This window comes from Aegilops tauschii, chromosome 3, assembly GCF_002575655.3.
Source record: "Aegilops tauschii subsp. strangulata cultivar AL8/78 chromosome 3, Aet v6.0, whole genome shotgun sequence".
NCBI classification, from domain to species: domain Eukaryota; kingdom Viridiplantae; phylum Streptophyta; class Magnoliopsida; order Poales; family Poaceae; genus Aegilops; species Aegilops tauschii.
Window position 1 is genome coordinate 73261095 of NC_053037.3, and position 24854 is coordinate 73285948.

At 46.9% G+C, this 24854-nt stretch overlaps 1 long non-coding RNA gene across 1 annotated transcript; it reads left to right on the plus strand.

The window, feature by feature from the left end:
* Window positions 1-11267: 11267 nt before the first annotated feature.
* On the plus strand, window positions 11268-14969 carry LOC141020930 (uncharacterized). Its single transcript, XR_012180920.1, has 2 exons — window positions 11268-11634; window positions 14602-14969. It is a non-coding gene; the product is annotated as an uncharacterized lncRNA (long non-coding RNA).
* Window positions 14970-24854: the final 9885 nt, after the last annotated feature.

Genomic DNA, 24854 nt, shown 5'->3' on the forward strand with positions numbered 1-24854 from the left:
CCACACACATCCGCCAGGTGCCGTTCTTCTTGAGTACGAGCACCGGGTTAGCCAACCATTCTGGGTGAAAAACTTCAACAATAAACCCGGCCGCCAAGAGCCGGGCCACTTCTTCACTAATGGCTTTCCGCCTCTCCTCATTAAACCGTCGAAGGAACTGTCTGACCGGCTTAAATTTTGGATCAATATTGAGAGTATGCTCAGCGAGTTCTCTAGGTACACCTGGCATGTCAGAAAGGTTTCCACGCGAAGATGTCCCTATTCTCACGGATGAACTCGATGAGCGCGCTTTCCTATTTCGGATCCAGATTTGCGCTGATGCTAAACTGCTGAGACGAGTCACCTGGAACAAAATCAACAAGTTTAGTCTCGTCAGCTGATTTAAATTTCATTGCCGGCTCATTCTCTGTGGTTGGCTTTTTCAGAGAGGTCATATCTGTTGGGTCAACATTGTCTTTGTAAAACTTCAACTCCTCTGTAGCACAAACAGACTCTGCGTAAGCCGCGTCGCCTTCCTCGCACTCTAGAGCCAATTTCCGGCTGCCGTGAACCGTAATAGTCCCGTTGTGACCCGGCATTTTGAGCTGCAAGTACACGTAACACGGCCGTGCCATGAACTTGGCGTAAGCCGGCCGTCCAAATATGGCATGGTATGGGCTTCTTATCTTGACCACCTCAAAGGTCAACTTCTCCACCCTGTAGTTGTTCTCATCACCAAAAGCCACTTCCAATTCGATCTTGCCGACTGGATAAGCCGACTTACCAGGTACCACACCATGGAAGATAGTGTTTGACTGGCTGAGGTTCTTATCAACCAACCCCATACGGCGAAAAGTCTCATAATAGAGGATATTGATGCTGCTGCCTCCATCCATGAGTACCTTTGTGAACTTATAGCCTCCCACCTGAGGAGCCACCACTAAGGCCAAGTGGCCCGGGTTATCCACCCGGGGAGGGTGATCCTCCCTACTCCACACTATAGGCTGCTCAGACCACCGCAAGTAGCGTGGAATTGCCGGCTCAACAGCATTCACAGCCCTCTTGTGAAGCTTCTGATCTCGTTTGCACAAACTAGTGGTAAACACATGATACTGTCCATCGCTAAGCTGCTTTGGATTGGTCTGATAACCCCCCTGCTGCTGTTGATGACCCTGGCCAGACTGTTGATTAAAGCCCCCTTGACCGCCCGGAGGGCCAGAATTTGAGCCGCCCCCCGGGCCATGAAAGCCGCCGGTGCCTGAGCCGCCACCCGGGCCATTGTAGTTTTTAAAGGCCTTCATGATTGCACAATCCTTCCACAGATGAGTCGCTGGCTTCTCTCTAGAGCCGTGTCTCGGACAAGGTTCATTCAACAGCTGCTCCAGAGAAGGTCCTGACCCGCCGCCTCGGGGAGGGGGCGTCCCCTTGCGTCGCTGGTTGTTACCTTGGGAGTTGGCGTTGGCTACGAACTCCAGGCTGCCATCGGCCTTGCGCTTGCCCCCTCCTTGGTTCCCCGGGTTAAACTGAGGACCCTTGCCATTGCCGTTCTTCTTTCCCTTCCCTGTCCTTTCATCATCTGAAGGGGGATCCTTGGTACCATCGGAATCGGCATACTTGACAAGAGCCGCCATTAGTGTACCCATATCAGTGCAGTCACGTTTAAGCCGCCCAAGTTTCATCTTTAGGGGCACAAAGCGACAGTTTTGTTCCAACATTAAGACTGCAGAGCCGGCATCCATCTTATCCGATGAATGTATGATCTCCTTGACCCGGCGAACCCAATGGGTCGTGGATTCACCCTCCTGCTGCTTACAGTTAGTCAGATCCACAATTGACATAGACTGCCTACAGGTATCTTTGAAGTTTTGGATGAACCGGGCTTTCAGCTCAGCCCAAGACCCAATGGAATTCGGTGGCAGCCCTTTCAACCACGTACGGGCAGTTCCATCTAACATCATGGTGAAATACTTGGCCATGGCCGCCTCACTGACCTCCAGTAGCTCCATAGCCATCTCATAACTCTCAATCCAGGCCGCGGGCTGTAAGTCAGCTGTATAGTTAGGCACCTTCCTAGGGCCCTTGAAGTCCTTAGGTAGACGTTCATTACGGATATCTGGCACTAAACAAGGAACACCCCCGGTCCTGGTAGGGATACCCACATCAACGGAAGTCGTCGGGTAAGCCGGGGGGGTCTGGTAAGCCGTTAATTGAGGCGCTTGCTCCGCCTCTTGCCGTGCTTGGTCCGCTGCGTAAAAGGCTCCATTATGAGCCGGGCCATGGCCAGGGGGCGGGTCATGGCGTCGGACGTTGCTTGAGCCGGTTGCCGAGACCATGTGCCGGCTGTAACTCGGGCTCTGGCCTGGAAGAGGAGTCGAGTGGATCCTGTCCCGGCTGTAGGAGTACGCCTCTTGCTGCGCCAGTGCTGTTTGAAGGAGTTCCCTGACCCGGCGGGTCTCGATAGCCGTCGGAGAGTCACCGTCAACTGGTAGGGCCGCCAGCCGTGTTGCTGCAGCGACCATGTTCTCCAGCGGGTTATTATAATGACCCGGGGGTATTGGCACATACTGAGGCAGGGCAGGGGGCACCTGGGGAGGCCCCATCACTCGCGGCTGAATAAGGGGTCCAGACCCGGGTGCTATGCCCCCTGGCGGGTTACTAGACCCTGCACCTGGCGTGTTGAAGAGGTTGCGTGGATCGTAAACCGGCGAGAGTCGGGACTGGGCCTTTTGATGCCTCCTTCTCATGACCTCATTGGCCGCGTTCTGATCCATCGTGAGTTGGAAGGACTGCGCCTGAATCAGCTGAGTCTGGGCATCGAGAGCCGCCCGCTCCGCAGCCAGCCTGATTCCTTCTGCTGCAAGATCCTCTTTAGCTTTTATCAGATCCAATTTCAACTGTGCCACCTCCGCATCATGCTAGGCTTGATCCGCCGGGTCAACCATGGCGGTTAACAGGGCCGTCATCTTGTCCGTGAGATCCATCAGCACCTGAGCCGGAGAAGGCACCGGGTTTCCCGATCCAGCAGCGGGGTTCTGAACAGGCTGCGCACCAGCCATAAAAACTCCAACCTGACTTGGCGGCTCAAAAAGGTCCGGAATACTGTCGCCATCGGAACAACCCATGAGCCTGCCATCTTGAAGTTGGTACAACGAGTTTGACTCATCAGTGGCCGACTCGCCGTCAGAGCCGGCGGCCGCCTCATCACCAGACCCGGATGGATCAGAGGGCCCTCCATGGATGCATCCCACAAAAGCGCGCCTTAAGGCAGGCCGGGCCCGGGCGGGTCGTGCGCGCTGAGCCGTTTCGATGAGATCGGCGCAGAGATCCGGCTCGGGGCCCGGCTTACCAATCTTGCCAATGAAGACATGAATTCCGCCAAAGGGGACCCGGTACCCGTACTCAATTGAGCCGGCGTCGGGGCCCCAGTCCGCATCGTCGATGTAGAGCTTGCCGCGACGACTCTTGGTCATCCGGCCCACGGCGTATCCCTTGAGCCCTTCGAAGCTGCCCTTCAAGAACTCAAATCCACCGTGCGCTGGCCCCACGGTGGGCGCCAACTGTCGTGGAATTGTCACGGCAGATGTCCTTGAGCTAGGACTTAGTCGTGGAGCCATCGCAACTAGAAAGCTTGAAGGGGTTATGCGGGACAAGGAACACGAGGGTTTATACTGGTTCGGCCCCTTACGGTGAAGGTAAAAGCCTACGTCCAGTTTGAGGTGATATTGATTAGGGTTACGATCGCCAGGAGCTAAACAACTATGCCCGGCTCTCGATGAGATTGTTGTCGCCCTTAAACCGCTGCGGGGTCGTCCCTTTATATAGGGAGGCTGACGCCCAGCAGCCTTTAGAGTCCCGGCCGGCTCATAAGAGTGTTCGGCTCGGACTCTAAACTACACTTGCCTTACGCTACAAGTTCTACTATAATAATGATTGTAACTACGGGCCTTAAGCCATATCCGGGTCTCAGCCTATCTCTAGCCCATCGTCTTGAAACTTGGCTCCGGGCTTCTGGCAACGACCGTACGAGTAACCCGGCCCCTCCTGGCGGGTGACTCTAAGGTCTATATCCTCAACAGCTACACACGCGGTTGATGTATTTTAATTAAATCAAGTGACAAGTTCTCTACAACCGGACATTAACAAATTCCCGTATGCCTCATAACCACGGGCACGGCTTTCGAAAGATAATACCCTGCAGGGGTGTCCCAACTTAGCCCATCATAAGCTCTCACGGTCAACAAAGGATAAACCTTCTCCCGGAAAGACCCGATCAGTCTCGGAATCCTGGTTTACAAGACATTTCGACAATGGTAAAACAAGACCAGCAAAGCCACCCGAATGTGCCGACAAATCCCGATAGGAGCTGCACATATCTCGCTCTCAGGGCACAACGGATGGGCAAGACGTCGGGTTGGCATAGACCCTGGTTGCCCAGGGGGCGCCGGACATCGCCCAGTTTGGGCCAGCACTCGAAGGAGCACTAGTCCGGGGGTTTAAAATAAAGATGACCCTCGGGCTCGCGAAAACCCGGGGGAAAAGGCTTAGGTGGCAAATGGTAGAACCAAGGTTGGGCCTTTCTGGAGGAGTTTTATTCAAGGCGAACTATCAAGGGGGTCCCATAAATCACCCAACCGCGTAAGGAACGCAAACTCAAGGAACATAATACCAGTATGACAGAAACTAGGGCGGCAAGAGTGGAACAAAACACCAGACATAAGGCCGAGTCTTCCACCCTTTACCAAATATATAGATGCATTAATACAATAAGAGATATTGTGATATCCCAACATATCCATGTTCCAACATGGAACCAACTTCAACTTCACCTGCAACTAGCAACGCTATAAGAAGGGCTGAGCAAAAGCGGTAACTTAGCCAAACAACGGTTTGCTAGGAAAGGATGGTTAGAGGCTTGACATGGCAATATGGGAGGCATGATATAGCAAGTGGTAGGTAGCGCAGCATGGCAATAGAGCGAACAACTAGCAAAGCAAAGATAGACGTGATTTCGAGGGGTGGTCATCTTGCCTGCAAGGTTCTCAGGGTTGTCGAAAGCTTGATCCTCGTAAGCGTACTCAACAGGTTCCTCATTCACGAACTCGTCTCCCAGCTCTAGCCAAGACAAGAACACAAGCAATGGAACCACGATCAATCACGGGAAATGCACAAGCAACATGATGCAATACATGAATGATATGCGAGATATGATATGCGATGCATATGCCTGCTCTGGAAGGAAAATGATGAAAAAGGCAGTAAGTTGGCAAACCAAGCATGCCACTGGAAAGATGAGATGATTTCGGTCGAAATCGATATAAAGATCACTGGAAACGGATGCGCGGTTTGCAAATGGCAATCAAAACAAGAATGACACGAATCTGCGATTAACAACATGATAGCACTTAAAATGCAACAAGTAACAATGCTACAGCACTCCAACATAGTAACAAAGCATATGGCAGCAATCTACAGGAGATGTTTGGCAAAAGATGAACACTGAGCTACGGCTAGATCACACTATAGCAGGTTCAAACAAGCATGGCAAAAGTGCAAAAGATAACAGGTTCACAGACTGTGAAATTACTGGACATGACTGAAATAACATCAGGTTGCAATGTTCAGATCACGAAATCAACATGCTACAGGAAATTAACATGGCAAAACAAGGCATGAAAGTATTCTAGTAAATAAATATGACAAAAGTCCCTTACTGACCATAAGCCAAAAAGGAACAGAAGATATGATGGCAACCATGTAAACATAGCAAGTTTCGTTAACAGGTTTCAGACTTGGCAGAAAACAGAGCATGGCAGAAAACAATAATATGAAGGCATCTTGGTGAGCTTGATGCACTCACCACAAAGCAATTCTTGACAAAACAAGCATACCTACAGAAAGATGGCATGTTTATGAAGCTATCCATGGCAAGATAAAGTACATAGAATGAATGGATCAACTACAACAAGCTTGGCAAAATTGAATAACACGTAAACAATCTGCCAGAAATATTATATAGCAAAAGTAGAGCAAGATTGAGTCATGCTATGGCACTCCATAATTGCAAACAAGGTCAGGAATGGATCAATTACAACAATATCTACAAAAAACCCTTACTGAATATCTCCAAAATATGCATGGATCTCTCTGCAGCATCAAGTTTACATGTCAACAAAATAACAGCAGACAAAGACAGAAATCACTAAGTCCCTGAAATCAGAAACGTTACGGAGCCTAGTTTGCATGCTTGTGCTAGTCACCACAGAGGTCACAAAAATACACGGCATACACCACTGGAAAGATGGCATGGCATACAACAAAACACATGTAGAGCTCATGCCCATAAGATGCACAGATTAAATGCAACAAAAATAACAAATCACCAAGTTCTGATAAGTAACAGCAGATAACAGCAACTAGCACTTTTGCACCAGAGATTTGGGCATCAAGATGGACTCAAATGAACATGGTGCAATTGAACAAAATGTAGAGCATCACGATCCGAACATTTTTTTATATTACACGCGCGAAACGGAGCTATATGCAGAGAGTTATGATGCGATGAACAGGTGCACGTAAAGTAAAAATCTTGAAGACAGAGAAATTTTGGGGAAGAAGTCAACCCTAGCTGGATATCTGGATCGGGCCCTGGCACTCGCCGGCGATGGAACTGCTCGAGCTCGCCGGAGCTTCGACCGGAGGGAGTGGGACGGCGAGGGAGACCGGAGGGGGGCACCGGAGCGGCGGCGGACGGCGGCTGGGCGCGCTCGGCCGCGTGGTTGCGTACGGCGGCGGGGCGGCGCGGTCTCGCGCGGCGGCGCGGCGCACGGCGGCGGACGGAGGGCGGCGGCGCGTGGGCGAGGCGCGGTGGAGCGGCGCACGGGAGCGAGGGAGGCGCACGGGCTCGGGGCCAGCAACGGGCCCGGCGGGCCGGCGGCGCGCGCGGCGGTGGGGCGCCACGTGGCAGGCGTTGACTGGCTGCGGGCGGCGGCGCGGTTCCGTCCGGCGGCGCCGGAGGCGATTTTTAGGGTTTGGACTGCGAATGTTTCGAGATGGGAGGTGTATATATATGTAGAGGGAGCTAGGAGAGTCCAAATGAGGTGCGTTTTTCGCCCACATGATCGTGATCGAACGACCTACAGCATTGATGTGACTTAGAGGAGTTTTGGGCTGGTTTTGAGGGGGTTTTGCTGCAACACACAAAAAGACTTTGCGGTTACCCGGTTAACCGTTGGAGTACCAAACGACCTCCGAATGGAACGAAACTTGACCGGTGGTCTCCCGGTGGTATACCAAGGCCACTTGACAAGACTCGGTCCATTCCGAGAGCATTCAACACCCGCTCGTGAAAAGAAAACAAGGGGGGTGCGCCGGAGGAGGTGGGAGTGCCGGATTGCAAAACGGACAACGGGGAAAATGCTCGGATGCCTGAGACGAACACGTATGCAAATGCAATGCACATGATGACATGGTATGAGATGCAATGACATGAACAAAATGTAAAACGGAAAACAAAACTCGACCATGGAGGGAATATCATAACACATAGCCGAAAATGGCAAGAGTTGGAGTTACAAATATGGAAAGTTACATCCGGGTTGTTACAATCTTCCCGTGAGTTCTTGATCTTGATCGTACACATTTGCGTGTATGATTAGTGTATGATTGAATCGAGGGCGTCACAAGTTGGTATCAGAGCCGACTGCCTATAGGTAGCCCCCTTTCCAACTCCTTGGACGAAGTTGAGTCTAGTCACTGAAAAACTTTTACTAACATTGGTTGTGTGTCTTACGGGCCCACGTCGCCATATGGGTGGTATTAGGATCTTTTACTCCTCGTCTATACTTTGGGACTCTGATCTCTCTTCTATTCGGGTTAAACGATTTTCCTAACTCTAACCTTAGGATCTCGTAACTACTTCCTCCCGGAGAGCCCCTTATTACAGATGATCGCCTGCTGCACCAGAAGATTCTGAAGATACCCTACGATGTTCTCTTGAGACTTTGTGTCCGTCGCTTTTGCAATTCCCTGGCACCGATATATCCTTATGGATAACTACGTATGCTTGCCAGTCTTACATTCATTCCCTGTTGTTCTTGTTATTACAAGATACCCCGAAATACTCTCCGTTGCCCCGAGAATCCTTTGAGCTTACTACCTTGCAGTTCTTTACCACATGAATACCCCTACGGATAATTCCTCGCCCTTATCGAGTATTCGCTCATCCCTACTTGTTCTTGTGTTTCACAAACTTCTTCGAAATACTATTCGATCTTCTGAAAATCCTTAGTAGCCTATTGATCTTGTTCTTCCTTACCTGCTTGCATTTTGGTTAATTCCATATGTCTAGCAATATTCATTAAAATCCTTTGCGATTGTCATCCTTACCCTGTTGATTCAACATGTATGTGAATGCACGCAATCATCAGTTGTTCCCTGGAAATTGTTCTTTCAGCTCAGACGTCATTCCGGACATGAGCTGATTCTCGGCAAATCAAACCTTGATTGATTGCCCATCTAATCCTATTCAACATACTCGTACCTAATCATAGCATCTGATTCCGATACACCGATATGGGTATCGTAATTCCTTTGTATTGAAGCTTTGAAATTATCCTAAAATTTCTATAATTTGATGTCTTTGCATTCTTACTTCTTCTGGTTAAGTATCGATACTCACATCAGATCCTTTATGGACCGCCATATCCTTGGTTGGATTACTATCCGACAATGTCCTTCACATCCAAAATCTTGTCAGTTTTTCCCTGATACATAATACCTTCGGTAAATTGTATCATCTGCTTTGACTTTGATACTCTGCTTTCGAACTCGTATCTTTTGCTTGGTTGATGGTTGTATAGATTCGTAAAATTGCCCCGATGGGTTGAACTTATGCCTTCCATAATCCGTGTGAATACCCGAGAGTTCTCACGAGTTTTACTCTTCTGGTACTTAGCCAGATAAATCTTCTGCACTACAATTTATTTTAAAACGAGGAGTGAATGAAAGGTTATGCATTGAAGAAGTGGGAGTCGACCTTGAACCTTTGTGTTCATGCCCATGGACCCCGATGTAGAAGTTATCATGGAAGCTGCTCGTAAAAATAATTATTTCTTTGGTACAAGCTCATCTTGTATCCATGAATTGATCCTTTGCAATAGTGGTTCCGACCATATTTCCTCGTTGATTCCATTTACCGGATAAGTTAAAATACTTATCCTCTACAAATCATTTCCCCCGTCCAACCTCTACTCGGATTTACTTTCCGGCATTACACCTAGTGCTTGATACTGGGAAGTTTTATACACCATCACATCATTCCTAGCCTGATCGACTATTTTTTTTATCATGTCAACTTTTAACTGTGCTACCTGGTCCTTATGCCCGTAGCAACTTCCGACGACGAGCTAAGCCTACGTCGAATCTTCCTCATCCTATCATTTCACCTCGAACAACAAGCTTGATTTCGAGCTTGTGTCGTATCCGTGGTTCCAATAGCCTTTCACTTCATCCTTCTTGTTGCTTGATGGCATCGCTCCTCGATGGCATCTTCATAGAGCCTCTCGGCGAATGCGTCGTGATGAACATCAACATTTTGACTTTTGTTGAAATGACAATTGAATTCATGGTGAGAAATACCATCCTTGACCTTCGATGATTTGAGTTATCTTCAACAACCCCCTTGTCTTCTTTCCAACACATGTTTGATCATGTCTTGGTTATACCATGGACTCCTTTCTATTCCTGCAATTGTTCCTTGAGTATTTCTTGTGATCTTCAACTCCAACCCCTACTTGGAACACCATGTTAATGCTACCTCGAAGCATGACTGAGGTATTCCGGATATCAACAAGAACATTGGAAGCACATTGTCGAATGTTTCTTGATCTATTATCCAAACACCGTTTTATGGGTAATATCATTATTCATCGCTCACCCCTTTATCTAAATGCTTTTGCACTTAATGTCCTATCATGTATATCATGCTCTACTTTTCTTTGGGAAGGATACACTCCCAATTCTTGTGTGAAACACATTTTCCTTTCCATTGTATTGTTTAACCTTTCTTGTGATCTATATAATATGAGCAGTAATATTTTTGACTTATATAAACACCTCGGTGTACCACTCTATCAGTAAGACCCTGTTACTATTGTTGATGACATTCCGGTAACCACCGATGGACGAGAACTTTGCCTATTGGTCTGCCTCGTCTTACGAGCAGGAAAATGGTTCTCTTTGTCCCTCGCCCTTGGTACCAACGCTGTTGCCAACATAATCGGCACGCTATCCTCTGACATGCCTTGCTATCATGACCGTGCAAAATGTTAGCGCCTTCCTGCTTTTAACCCACATGGTGGGCCCATAACCCACAGTTCCACACGATCGAAACCTGACTCTCCTGTATATCTTTACTTCCGAAATATTCTTGCATTTGGCTTCTTATCATGTCACGAGCCACCTTCCGAGAGATGATCTATTGCCGATGCTCTGAACCGCTTTCTCACACTCTGTTCAGGTATCAATCGTTTGTCCATTCTCTTGAAACTTCCTAATGTACCTTCATACTTTGCTCTCGATGTTTTACTCAGTTTCAACTCGAGAGATACTTCTACCTCATTCCCTAAATTGTTCACCAGATAATTAACCCTATAAGGGTCAGTTCTCCGGAAGTTACTCATTATTTCCCCACTTAAATCTCGGGACGAGATTTCTTGTAGTGGAGGAGATTTGTAACACCCCGGTAGTTAAGCTACAGTGACCTCACACTAATGGTGCCATGTCATCAAGATTAGCTTAGCCAAATTGCCCCTTGATAAAAATCAAAGCCAATTTCAAATTTAAAATAAAGTCAAATACATTTTTCTTCAAACTGTAAAACTAAAATGTTCCCACTATTCTATAAATTCCGCTGATCATTGCTGTGATGTAGCCAACATCATTTGACTCACCAGTTATCCCTAATAAAATATAAAGTGGTCTGACAGCAACAAAAATCAATGTTTTGAAATAAACAAATGTTTATGTAGTTCTAATTGACTTGAACGTTGTGGGACTCTCCAAAATAATAACTAATATTTATGTGACAAGTTTCATAGTCAACTAAATTTATTTGGTATGAAATTTAAATGCAAAACAGTGATTGAAATGTTTGACAGAAAAAGAGGTAAGAAAAAAGGCCGAGGGAACTATTGTGCACTCGGCCTACTCCTACAGTACAAGGCCCAGCCCACAACCAGCCATCCCCTACCTTGCTACAGAGAAGAGATCGTGGCGGCCATCCAGGCTGCCATGGCCAACGATGGCGCCGTGTCGGCCATCCCCCGGCTCCCTTGGGCTATAAGACCGACCCCCGCGACCCCGGGACAAACCCTAGCCCCTTTCCCCCCACTCCCCGCGCCGTTGCTCTCTCCCCCACACACACCCAATGCCACCATCGTCGCGTCGATCCCGCGGCCACCGGCCTCCCTTGGTCGCGCCAAGATGTCCAGAAGCATCCTCCTCGTCGTCTCCTTCGTCCTCGAACAGTGAATCAAGCCGGGAAGGCCCGTACGCTCGCCATCGAGCTCGTCGTCACTGCGTACATCATCGTCACCGCCGTCGATGGCCGCCACTTCGACCGTCCCCGGCCCCACCGACCACTGCGTCGTGACCGCTGTGAGCACCCGCATCGAACCCCTCTTGCCTTGTCCCTGAATTCAAGCTCGAGCATGTTCCTCTGCAACCACCGTAGCTTGTCGTCCATCATGTCCGTCGAACCCGATGTTGCCGTGCTGCCCAGACCTCGACAGTGATGCGCACGAGCCCCTGGAGCTCGCAGGAGGCCATAGCGCTCTTTGTTCTTCCCGCTAGTGCATCGTAGCGCCGTTGCTGCTTGTATCCGAGTCGCCGCCGCCCCTGTAGCTCGTCCCGTGCACGACGTGGCTGCACCCTTGCGACGCCCGCGTGTGCGCGTGCCGCGCCTTGGCCGCGCCCGTGCGCGTCATGCCTGCTATTCGCGCCGCTGCTGCCTTGCTTCCTGCTGCTTGCCGCTGCTGATTCATCTTATTGCCGCTGCTGCTTGCTGCTTCTGCCGCCGCCGCCGCTGCCTTTAATTTACTGCTCCTGCCCATGCTACTTCCCCTGCAGCTGCTCCTTAGCCGCCACTACTGCTGGCGTGGCTGCCTGCTGCTGCGCGCTGGCCGGTACCCATGCGCTGCACTGCCAACTGCTGCTTCTACTATGCCGCCGCTGCTGCTCTTATTTCTGTTGCCTGATGCCTGCTTAGCCACTGCCCCGTTGCTTTGTTGCTTCTGCCAATGGAGGCTGGCCCTTGTTTAGATTTAGTTATAGGGTTAGTTGGTATTTACTTAGTGCTAATTTAGCCTAAGCAAATGACGTGTGGGATCACCCATGTTAATAACCATTTTGTTAAACTGAAGGCAATGACACGCGGGACCCAGTTGCACTATTCAACAGTTGACTAGTCCATCTTTGACTGGGTCAATCCAACCCCATGACTCCACCTGTAATAGACCCTGGCTAGAGAAGTACTAGGTGACAAAAGTTATTCTTTTTCTTTCTTTTTCGAATTCAATTAATTTCAGAAAAACATTAAAACTTAGGAAATTCATAGTAATTAAACCGTAACTCCGATGAAAATGTTTTCTACATGAAAGTTGCTCAGAAAAACGAGACGAATCCGAATGCGTGGTCTGTTCATCTATTAGATGCCCCTAACTAGATGAACATAGAACATTCCCCCTCCGGTCATCTGTCTGACACAGGTCCGGAACCGGGAAAACATTCCCGGTTGTTTTCCCCATTCAACTATATCGTGTAGCCATACGTTAGGTCACACCCGGCACATCATATTGCCATGTTATGCTTTGTGTTGCTTTGATTGCTCTATTATTTATTTGTGTTCCCCCTCCGTTACTTCTTTCCGGTAGACCTCGAGATCGCCGTCGATACCCCCGTGATTGACTACATCGACGATGACCCCTCCTTCTTGCCAGAGCGACCAGGCAAGCCCCCCCTTTGATCAACCCGATATCGCCCATTCGATTCTATCATGCTTGCATTAGATTTTGCTACTGTTATTGTTTGCTCCTATTCTGATATATAGCCTGCTTTTGTAACCTGCTCATTGTACCCTGCCTGCTTATCCTAAAACTGCTTAGTATAGGTTGGTTAGTGATCCATCAGTGACCCCCACCTTGTCCTTGTTGCCCCTGCTTCATCATTGAAGACCCGATCAACGGGATCGAAGACCAGGCCCCGGCACCGCACATCACTTTCCTCTTAGTTGCTCGACACTACTAGGTTACTATTGAGTGCCGAGGGTGAGACCTCTACAGCACTTCTGATGTTAACCCTGTAGTGTAGCTATTCGGTCGTGGTCATCGAGGGTGATTCTGCCTTAACCACTTCCGATACGACTCTTTCGTGCAACCCCCCAAGTGTGAACCTCGGGGGTGATTCCTCTTACGTTCACCTTGATGATTACATCAAGTGGAATCCGTCAAGGGTGATTCCTCAGGTTTTCCTCTTGGTGTTAGACACACGGTTACTATGGTTACTATGAATTTACACTGAACCATGTTACTAAAGACGGGTCGACCCTGAGGGGTACCCGCGCGAGCTTAATTGCGAGTGATGTGGAGTCGGGTTGACCTGGAAGGTGCCCGCGAGATAATTACGAGGCGTGGCCGGGCATTCCTAGCCCTTGCCGCAAGTCCTCGAGACGGGGCAACGGGGTTACATCTTTCGCGAGTCTCTGCTTGTTACCGCACGTTCCTAATCCACTATGATTTGGATATTTGATCCGAGGGGCCTCTGGCCTGATAGCACTAACCATCACGTGGGCATAGTATGGGCGTTCTGCGTCGTATGCATCAGCCGAAGCTTAATAGATGTCATGCGACTGAGTGGCGCGCGCCGGGTTGGGCTGGTAAGCTCCCGCCTTTTTTAAGGAGGTAGCTAGGTCTGCTCACCGGCCGCCCACGCAACGTGCAGGAGTTCCCGGGGCGATGGCCCATGACCCCTGGGGGCATAGGTTTAGTCCGGCGTGCTTGACCTCTCTATTAAGCCTAGGTCGGGTTGCGGCGTATTGTTTGGCCGAGGCCGGGCATGACCCAGGAAAGTGTGTCCGGCCGGAGTTAATCGAGCGTGGTGGGTAAGTTGGTGCACCCCTGCAGGGAAGAAAACATCTATCGATAGCCTGTCCTATGGTAACGGACACTTGGAGTTGTATCTTGATCGATACAACTAGAACTAGATACTTGTGATGAGAAATGAATGTGATGATAACTGGATAGTATGGCTCTGGGATTGCTTTCTCGCAGGGAGTCGAGAAAGGATCTCTGGCCGAGGTTGATAACACTACTACTACTTTACTTTATGCTACTCTACTCCCTCTTGTTGCTGCAAGATGGTGGTTTCCAGAAGATGCTAGTCTTCGATAGGACTAGGCCTTCTCTTTATTATGGCATTTCTGCAGCCCAGTCCACATATACAGCCTTTCTTTGATAATGTTGCATATGTACTGTAGATCCTTGCTTGCGAGTACTTTGGATGAGTACTCACGGTTGCTTTGCTCCCCCCTTTCCCCCCTTTTCCATTCTTCTCAGATGTCGCAACCAGATGGTGGAGCCCAGGATCCAGACGCCACCTTCGACGAGAACTGCTACTACACTGAGGGTGCCTACCACTACGTGGAGGCCGCCGATGACCAGGAGTAGTTAGGAGGCTCCCAGCAGGAGGCCTTGCCTTTTCGATCGATGTTGCTTTTGTGCTAGCCTTCTTAAGGCAAACTTGTCTAACTCATGTCTGTACTCAGATAATGTTGCTTCCGCTGACTCTTGTGTTTTCGAGCTTGTGTATTCGAGCCCTCGAGGCCCCTGGCTTGTAATATAAAGCTTGTATTATTTTAATTTGTGTCTAGAGTTGTGTTGTGATATCTTCCCGTGAGTTCTTGATCTTGATCGTACACATTTGCGTGTATGATTAGTGTACGATTGAATCGAGGGCGTCACAGCCGGCCCACGACAAGCCTATTAACGGCATGTTCGCATATAGCCCATTTACAGCCCGCTAACCCAGGGCCCGTTTACGGCCTATCCGAATTAGGCCTAGTAGCGTCATCTGGGCCGTCCAATATAATTCCAGCCCATTTTAACTTCCGGCCCCTGTATGGCCCATGACGTCTTTTGGCCCAGATGAGGCCCTTAGTAACTCTCGGCCCATTAACGGCCCGTGGTAAAACTGGCCCATAATGAATAGTGTATCACTTTATACCCATTAACGGCACATGGTGAAACTGGCCCGTAATGAACAGTGTATCACTTATACCCATTAACGGCCCATTATTCCGTTGGGCCATTTCCAGCCCATGTTATCTTTCGGCCTTCTCAGGGCCCATTTATTCTTGATCATTAACAGCATTCGTTTACTTACGGCCCATTACTGTCATTTTCTCCTTGTGGGCCAAATTCAGCCCGTGGTTACAGTCGGCCCATTTGTGGCCCGTTAATACGTTGGGCCATTTTCATAGCGTCATCAAATACGGCCGATTAACGACGGCCCGTTATGGTCGGCCCATGAACGGAGGATTTGAACTCTAGCCCATTGACGGCCATAATGTGGTCTGTTATTGGCCCATGTTTGGCCAACCGATCATACGGCCCGTAGAAGGCCCATTGATGATACGGCCCGTAGAAGGCCCATTGTGTCTACAGCCCATATAAGGCCCATTGTTTCTACGCCCCGTAGAAGGCTCATTGTTTCTACGGCCCTTAGAAGGCCATTGTCTACGGCCAGTAGGAGGCCCATGTTAACTACAGTAAATATGTAGCCCATGGTTAATATGGCCTAGTTTTAAAAAATGGGTTATTGCGGCCACTAGCTAACTGCGGAAAAAGAACTGCACTGACTACAAGAAAACAAATAAACAAGACAACAAGGAAATAAATAAGCAAGCAACTTACACTAGGCTATCACGACTATTACACATATTACATCCACTGGGCATCAAAGTTCGCCACCAGTGCAAATATAGGGAACACCCTACACTATACAAAAATGGCTTGCTGTTTTCTTCAGTCGGTGGCTGCACGCTAAGAACAAATTTTGTATTGCACCAAAACAAATTACAACTATAAAACAAAAGGAAGGTTGGCATAAAAGTTAACAATCTAGCAGATAAATGCACCACAAGAAGTTCAGAAGCTCAGTTCATTTGACCTGACTGTTACGTTTTCATGCTGTATTGTCCGACGGAGCACCATAACCTTCGCCTTTAGTTCTCCTAGGCTCCTGAACAACATAGCAAATGTCTGATAGTCTGGTTTCAAAACCATGCATATCTTGATAACATCGAACAATATCTCTCCTTGTTTCACAAAGGGTCTCTGTTAGGGAATGAACTTGTGTCTGGAGCGCAGATACAACATTGTTTTGAGCTTGCATATCTTGATCATGAGGCGGTTTGGACGAGATTGCCTTAACAACCAACCCAGTATTACGTAGGAACGTGCTTTTGGCACTGTTAGTGGACAGGTACTGACCCACTGCTGCAAGAGCTGACATTGCGGTTATAGTTGCCTCGCCACCTTCAGAAGGTGGCGGTTCCACCATTTTTTTCATAGCTCACTGAAAAGTTGAGGTTTTACATTAGTAGTACCAGTACAGAACTTATTTTGGTGAAGCCATGTAAAATATTAGTTGTATTTTATTGCAAAGTACATAATAAAACCAGGTTCCAAACATATGACCATGTACCATCGCTAATGTATTGTCTATTCCTTCAAATTGTATTGAGGGCTAAGGATAAAGAGACGAAGTTTATAATACGGTAAGCATAGTATGACATCATTCATATCACAAAACAACTAAGAATAGACAAATAGGCAATTGTAACGTTGTGTGGGCAAGTCCAGCACGGATTTAGATTACAGGTCAAGATCAAAGGAACATCACTCCTCTCTTTTAAACCTTGTAAGGTGCAATGATACACTAAGACAATTGTGCATAAAATTGAAAAGAGTAATAGACATTGGCTGCAAACCATGCAGTTCAAGGCACAAGTCAGAGTAAGTAGTAGTTAAAAGGCATGAGGGTTAAGGACTTACAACAGCGGCTTTGACTGGTGTAGTCATGCCCTTCTTCTTGCTGGTGTGACAGTCCTTGAAGATTTCCACATCATTTGGTTTAGGTACTTTTTGGTCCTTGCGGGCTTTCCTCTGCATTTGGAACAAGTCAATATAGATCTGATAATATGGTACATCGAAAAGAGTGAAACAACAGCTAATTACAAGAGCCTCGCAGTGTGCAATATAGCTACGAGATCCTGTCATCTGTTGGAATTTCACTTTCGTACGGTTGGCCTTGTTCTTTGAATAGTTCACCTACTAGAAGATAGATTTGTGTGGCACATGCGTAAATAGGACTTCAACATGTGATCTGATCACATATATATAATGTACCTGATACTTCGGATCAGACCAGTGTTTAACGAGGCCCCTCCGGTCTTCATCCGATATATTTTCCACTAGAGATGTTTGGGAAAGTTCACTGTTAGCCTTGCCTTCAAAGTGAGTTTTCCTCAAGTTATACCGATACTGTCGCAGAGCAGACTTGTCTGGTTGCATCATCTTGGCTATCCAACTTGAACCTCATCTGTTGAAAATTATGGGAGTCTCATTATCAGCAACCTAGAATGTATGGGACAAAGCAAGACAATATTACTACTTTTCATACATAACCATACTTACAGATAAATGGTCGAGGAAGGTGTTGAACTAGGTTTCGTCTTTGTCATTCCTGTACTGAATCCATGTTGGGAGGATACGTACATGACACCTAACGGCAACCGCTGCCTCTGATACTAACTTGGCTGACTCTGTAGCATCACGTGGCCATTTTAAACCTGCCTCAAAACGGATCTCCATTCTTCCTCCTCTAGATTTAGTTAACCTATCGAGCATTATCCCTGATGTTTGTTTCCTCTTGCGCCTAGGTGCTAGTCCAACAACGAACATAGGAAGTGTTAGTGTACATCAAACTGTGAGACTACATATAAAGAAGCATGCAACTGTAACTTGACTCCAGCAACTACCTTCTTGCTGTTGAAGCTCACAAGGTTCATCTGATCTTGCCAACTCGTCTTGTGTCAAGAGTGCTTGGGAAGTAGTGTCAGGTGGCAAGGGAGCTTCGGAACATGCTGCTAGCTCAGTTGACGCATGAGTAACTCGTGCAGCTGGTAATACTGTGGAAGGTGTTGCAAGAACTAGGGCTGTCTCTGCTTGTTTGGTGGCAGCTATTTGTTTCTGTTTGGCTTTTTCTGCAGCTCGTGTAGCATGTGATACCCTGTTTGTAGAATTTTCTGCTGGACTTTGACCTTCTATTGCACCATCAGTACCAGCAGAATCTACAGGATTCTTCCAGTTCCCATTCCCTGCCATTATGTGTTTCTTCCTCTTTTTCTGTGCCATGTTAAGTCAAGCCGACAAGAAAAACGAATAACAATTTAGTTCTTCAGAACAAACTGATGCGTAATACATACAAACTGAACTTTGATGTTAGACAACCACATGATAGGAGGATGTAATATGTACAAAAAACAGAACGGAAGAGATAACCAGAACTATGATGTGTAAACTAAGCAGAAGACATTTCACTAAATTAGAAGCAATGCAACGGAAGGTAGACACCATATGAAAGATGCTACAAATATCGCTCTGCCAAGTTAACAGTGTCTCATCATAAATGGCGTTTAAACAAATGTGAAGCAGTACAAGAAATAAATCATATGAAAGATGCAAACAACATCACACTACCAAGTTAGAGGTCTCTCGTCATTAGTGCCATTGCATATTCACAGCTTATGATGTGTAAACTAAGGAGAAGGCATTTCAACAAATTAGAAGCAATGTAAGCTAGACACCATATGAAAGATGCAACGAATATCACTCTACCAAGTTAAAACTGTCTCGTCATAAGTGCCATTTCAACAAATTAGTAGTACAAGCTAGAAAAGAATGCGAGATGTAACCTATATCACACTCCAAAGTCAAACATGTCTTATGATAAGTGATTGTTGTAGGTTACACAACAGTAGTAATTTGATGTAAGAACATGGTGTGATAGACAGATATTGTATGTTCTAGAAACAGGAACACGTGTCTTATTCAAGTATAATGTGTAAAGTAAGTAGATGGAATTCAACAAAATTAGAAGCAATACAAGCTAGACATCACACATAACATGCAACCACATATAACAATGCCAAGTTAGAGGGAGCACCGGTGATGGTGCACTAGGGGAGACGTGCTCATCATAAACACAGCTATGTTGGGTGTCTATGCATGTGTTGTTTTGGAAATCATCTTGAGGGGATGGAGGAGTAGAAACTGTAGAGGCCCTCCGTTTGGAAGGAGCACCTTTATCCGCTGCCTTGCTAACTTCCTTCCGCTTTATTGATTTTGAATTGTCAAGTAAAACCGACAAGAAAAAGCAATAAAATTCTCTCTTCAAAACTCATTCATGCATGGTACTGACAATCACTACTTTGATGTAAGGCAAACACATGATACCAGGATGGAATATGTACGAAAAATAGGACGACATGGCATGTTCACAACTGTTTGTGTAAACTAAGAAGAAACCATTCCAACAAATAAGAAGCAATGCAAGCTAGACACCACATGAAAGATGCAACCAATATGACTCTGCCAAGTTAAAAGCGTCCCATCATAAATGGAATTTCAACAAATTAGAAGCAGCGCATGCCATAAATCGTATGAAAGAGGCAACTAATATCACACTGCATATACTAAAGGTGTCTCGTCATATTGATTGATGCGGGATACAAAAAAAACAATAGTTTTATGTGAGGACATGCTTAATAGACAGATGTACTATGTACTAAATACAGGAAGGCATGTCACATTAACAGGTATAATGTATAAGCTAAGCAGAATAGCACATGCAGTTTAACCAGATTGGAAGAATTACAATCTAGACACCATATGCAACATGCAACCACATATCACGCTGCCAAGTTAGAGCAAGCACCTGCGATGCTAGTGTAGGGGAAATGCGGTAATCAACTACAGAGCTACGTTCACTATCTTCATCTAGCCTTGCTATTTCTTGAGAATCATGTCGGGAGGCTGACGCTGCATTCTTTAAATGAGGAGTAGTCCACTTGCCTGACTGCCTCATCATAAGTGATTGATGAGGGATACACAAGAATATTAGTTTGATGTAAGAACATGGTTAATACACAGATGTACTAGTATGCACCAAAAACGGAAAGGCATGTCATATTCAAAGGTATAATGTGTAAGCTAAGCAGATGCAATTTAACCAAATTGGAAGCAATACAAGCTAGACATCCGGCTGGAGTGGTGAGCATGATCATCTAGGACCTGAGAGCCTGCTGGGAGGCGGGCTGCTTCGCCACCATCGCGGCTTTTTAGCTGGCTTCCAGGTGATGCCTGTCTTTGCTGGGCTTGTCACTGGCTCGGCCAGTGCCCTGACTAGCTATTTGTCTTCTGGTGCTCACGGGATGGTGGTTCATGTAAAAAATATCTTTCCTTATCTTAATAAAGACCGACTCCGGCCTTTCGAATACAAGCTAGACACCATATGGAACATGCAACCACATATGACAACGCGAAGTTAAAGCAAGCACCTGGGATGGTGGTTCATTGCGGGCGAGGTCATCAACTCCAGAGCTACGTTTACCGTCTCCATCTGCTGACACTGCACCCTTTATAGCGCTATAACGTGTCGTGCTTACCCGCCTAGAAAGCTGGAGCAACTTCTCTCTTCTCTTTTTTGCTTCTCTCGAGGCAGACTCTGAAATACCCTTGCATAAAAACACAATAGTGAGAGTATGGGTGAAGTGTGTGCAGAACTAGTGCACTGTAAAAGTAGCAGATAGCAGGTGGCTGAAAAATAAATGACAGGAGACATATGATAGCTCTACAACATTGCATGGCAAACAAAATTAGATTCTACTCCGTATGATTTTGTAATATATGAGCACAGGAAATGCAGGTACTCCTCCAGCACACCACCACATGTGGTCATATCAAGATAACAGTCGACTGAAAATAAAAAGGTCAGTCGATTTTTTTAATCAACCGTTCGATCTATAAGGAACGGGCAGATGGCCTTCGTCTACCTCCCGCCAGTCACTGTTGACGATCTTTCTCGAACCGCCAGCGACCACCGGCCCAGACTCCTGCCTCGGCCGCCCCGCCCTCCCCTCGACCTCACACCACCGCCGTGCTTGGCAGCGCCCCCAGCCCATCCCTTTAATCCCGGCGGACCTCCATATCGGGCGCCAGTAGCTCTAGGCCCCACACGCCCCTAAGATAAACACCGAGGCGCTGCTTCCCCGGCGTAATAGGCGGACTAGCGCCTATTACGCCGGGGAATGCTTCCGTTAATTGGGAATCAACTGACCAGGAATTGAAATTCAGGGGGGCGACGGACCTCTAGCTAAGGTGAAATAGTATATGAGGATAAACCTTGTGCATCGCGAGTTACTAGGAACATCTAGTATCAAGAAGAAGCGGTCATGTAGTGTCTTCTGTGGGATGAATACCATGCAAGCAGACACGTAAGATTTGCAATAAGGGAAGAGGAGTACCCTTATCGGTTGCCATTGTGGTCTCCTCCATATGTCGCGACAATCTTCTTTTTTCTCCCAGGGGAACCGATGTTTTGGAGAACCGTGGATCCTTGGACAAACCCATGGCCAAATTGTTGACTGTGTTGCCGTGGCCGTATATCAGCGGAGGGGAAGAAGATCCGAGGTGGCGAAGGACGGCGTAGCAGGAACAGCTCCGGTGCGGTGGAGGGTGGCGAAGTTGGAGCGGCAGCGGTGAGGCGCAGGACAGCGTGGTTGAATTGGCTCGGGTACGGACGGCTCGGCCTCGGCTTCAACTACTAGCCGTGGAGGGCGTTGCGGTCGAGGTTGCGGTGGACGACGACGTCGGGGTATTGGCTCCGGCGTGATGGAGGAGGGCGGCGGTTGATGGGTGGGATGGGGTGGCGGACGGAGGACACCAGGGTTTCGCGACTCGTGGAGAGGTAGTTTTTGTGCCCACGGAGTACGAATGGGGAATCAGAGGGGTGGGCGGGGGGGAGGGGGGAGAACCATGTTTCGGTCTGGGACGCGCTTGTTTTTGGCTTTTTTGAACATAAGATGGGACGCGCTTGTTTGAAATTTGGGAAAGTACAAACTTTGCCCCCCTCTTAAATTTCAGACCTACTGCGGGTCGGGGGTAGGATGGTAATCACAGGTGTCTCAAATAGTGGGCTGGAGCGATTTCGGCCACGCGCATGTGTGCTTAGGCGGCCATTGTGTATGAATGTTTTTGGAGGCGGTTGTGTGGCATCTAGATGAATCTACAAACCTACCCCGGTTTAGAACTTTGGACGTCGGGCCGGTAGGTTTCACGGGTCGGAGTTATTAGAAAAGTAATTTGCTTGTACTACAAATCATTGGTCTCACGCGGTTTCGGGCGAGTAGAGGCTCTTTTGGCGCTTCGTTTGAAATTTTGAAACACAAGCATTCATGTTTAGAGTACTCTTGAACTTTGAGGATGGACCTAAATAGACAACGTTAAATTTGACCTCGTATGTTTGAAAACCTCATTAAATTATCCGCTTCTTTTTGAAATTTTGACACTTGAAAATCCTATAACTATGATTATTTTGGAATGGAGGAACTAAATTGAATCTATTTTGTACACGACTACATATGCTATTATGTACAAAATCAGAGCAAAGATTGGTGCCCCCATAATTTAGGTATGATTGACAAATGCCATGATATCAAATTCAAATAATTGAATGGACTTTGTGTTGAATTCGATTTTTTAAACCACCTTAAGTTGAATTCAAATGTATGCTAGTTCATAGGTAGCTATTTATAATGTTTATTGTGTAACTTTCGTATGTATAATGTGCTTTACACACACAACATGAACTATACTCATGTTTACATTCGATTGCTAAAGCGATGCATTGTCTGGAGTTCAAAATACTAACTATGTGGATCAATTGTGTCGAATAATAACATAGACATGCTCAACTTCGATAGAATCTAGATGTCTGATGGATCAATGATCGTTCCTTACGCGAATTGCAAATATCATGATCCCATCCTAATATTTGGATACAATTTATATCTTTAATCAATTTGTACAACAGTCTTTTACATGTAGTTTCACTCTCCATCGGTGGTCTCTCACACATGCTCACACACTCTCTCCCGAGGTGTCTTTCTCGCACACATGCTCTCAATATAACCCTCCCTCCATCTCGTAACCATTTACGACTGTTTTCACTAACCTTTATCACAAGCACTCTTCCTCTCGCAAGCATACACACGCACAATCCCCATCGACCCTTTCTATATACATAGACCTGCCTACGTGTCTCCTGTACGCACATTATCTTTAGTCCTATCTCTCACGCATTGTCTCACACCTCTCTTCCTAATCGACGAGTATGATTCTAGCAGAGCATTCTGTAGGATGCCCCTTAAAGTTAGGTTGGATGAATAGTAATATCAGAGATAAAGGGGTTACCTTAGTCCGAGAACCTAGGGTTACAAATTCTAACCGGCTTTGTCAGTGGACACAGAGTCCTTCACAATTATGCTATCTTTGTCTTGTACGACTAGTCATCCATGGGTCTCCCTAAATGCGTCACGGGCCGACCAATGTGGCGCAGGACGGAACCGAATGAAGGGCCTCACCTCGACCCACCGGACCTCACGCAGTGACACACCCTCTGCCCCCACGTCTCGTTCTCTTCTCACACCCACACATACCAACACAGACACCACACACAAAAAATATATTCTCCTGGTGCCTCTATCCACTCCCCCCTTGCATATACATACCTCTCTAGGCCCTGCCAAATGCATCAACTACACATTCACACATGTTACATCACGTACCCCATTGATCTAAAAAGCCCTCTCTTCACGTTTATTTCGCATACAACATTCCTTTTGAATAAAGTGTGGCCAAAAAATTATTTTAGAATTTCTACATATATACAACATTACAAAGTTATATGGAGGAGTATGAACGCTAATTTGCATTGCATGGTGCCCACAATGATATTTATTCCGCACTGTGAATTTGTTTATTTTTATACTATATATAAAGTTAGTCATAATAAAGAGAAACGAAGAGCATCTCTCTCCATCGCATACCCCCCCTCTACGCCCTTTCACGTACGAACACAAACTATCTCCAGGTCCTCTAAAAGTAAGCCCCCAGCACATTCACGCATGTTTCATCTTTCTCTCGCGATATATACAGTGACGATCATTGTATTTGAAGCGAAAGCACGATATGTACATTGGACTTCAGAATCCACTCATTACGGTCACCATTTACATTTTGTGGTTATTATACAGTCACGGGCTGACCGTACAACTCTGTATTTGCTCAAGACATGACTAGTTGACCAGTTAAACGCTCCATGTGGCACCTCTAGTGTTGCATCACATTATCTCACTACCATCGGGCCCACCTGTCGGTTTGTATCTACTCTACATCTACACTCTTAAAAAATACACTCTTATAAAAAACAGAGTTGGTGATGATGGTGTGCCTGCCATCCTGCAATATAGGCCGTTCGATTTATATCTGACGGATAGGAAAGAAACTATGGCAATTTTGCAAAAAGGTACCCACACACCTCTTCACATTTGCAAATAAGGCCTTCCCTCGTTCATCCTTTTATCTCACCAGATAAACTAGTTATACAAATGCATCTTGATGTTACGTGCAATGCACGGGCATCTTGCTAGTAAGAATGAAAACAAACGACAAAAAAATTTTGGACGGTGGTTCGAAGTC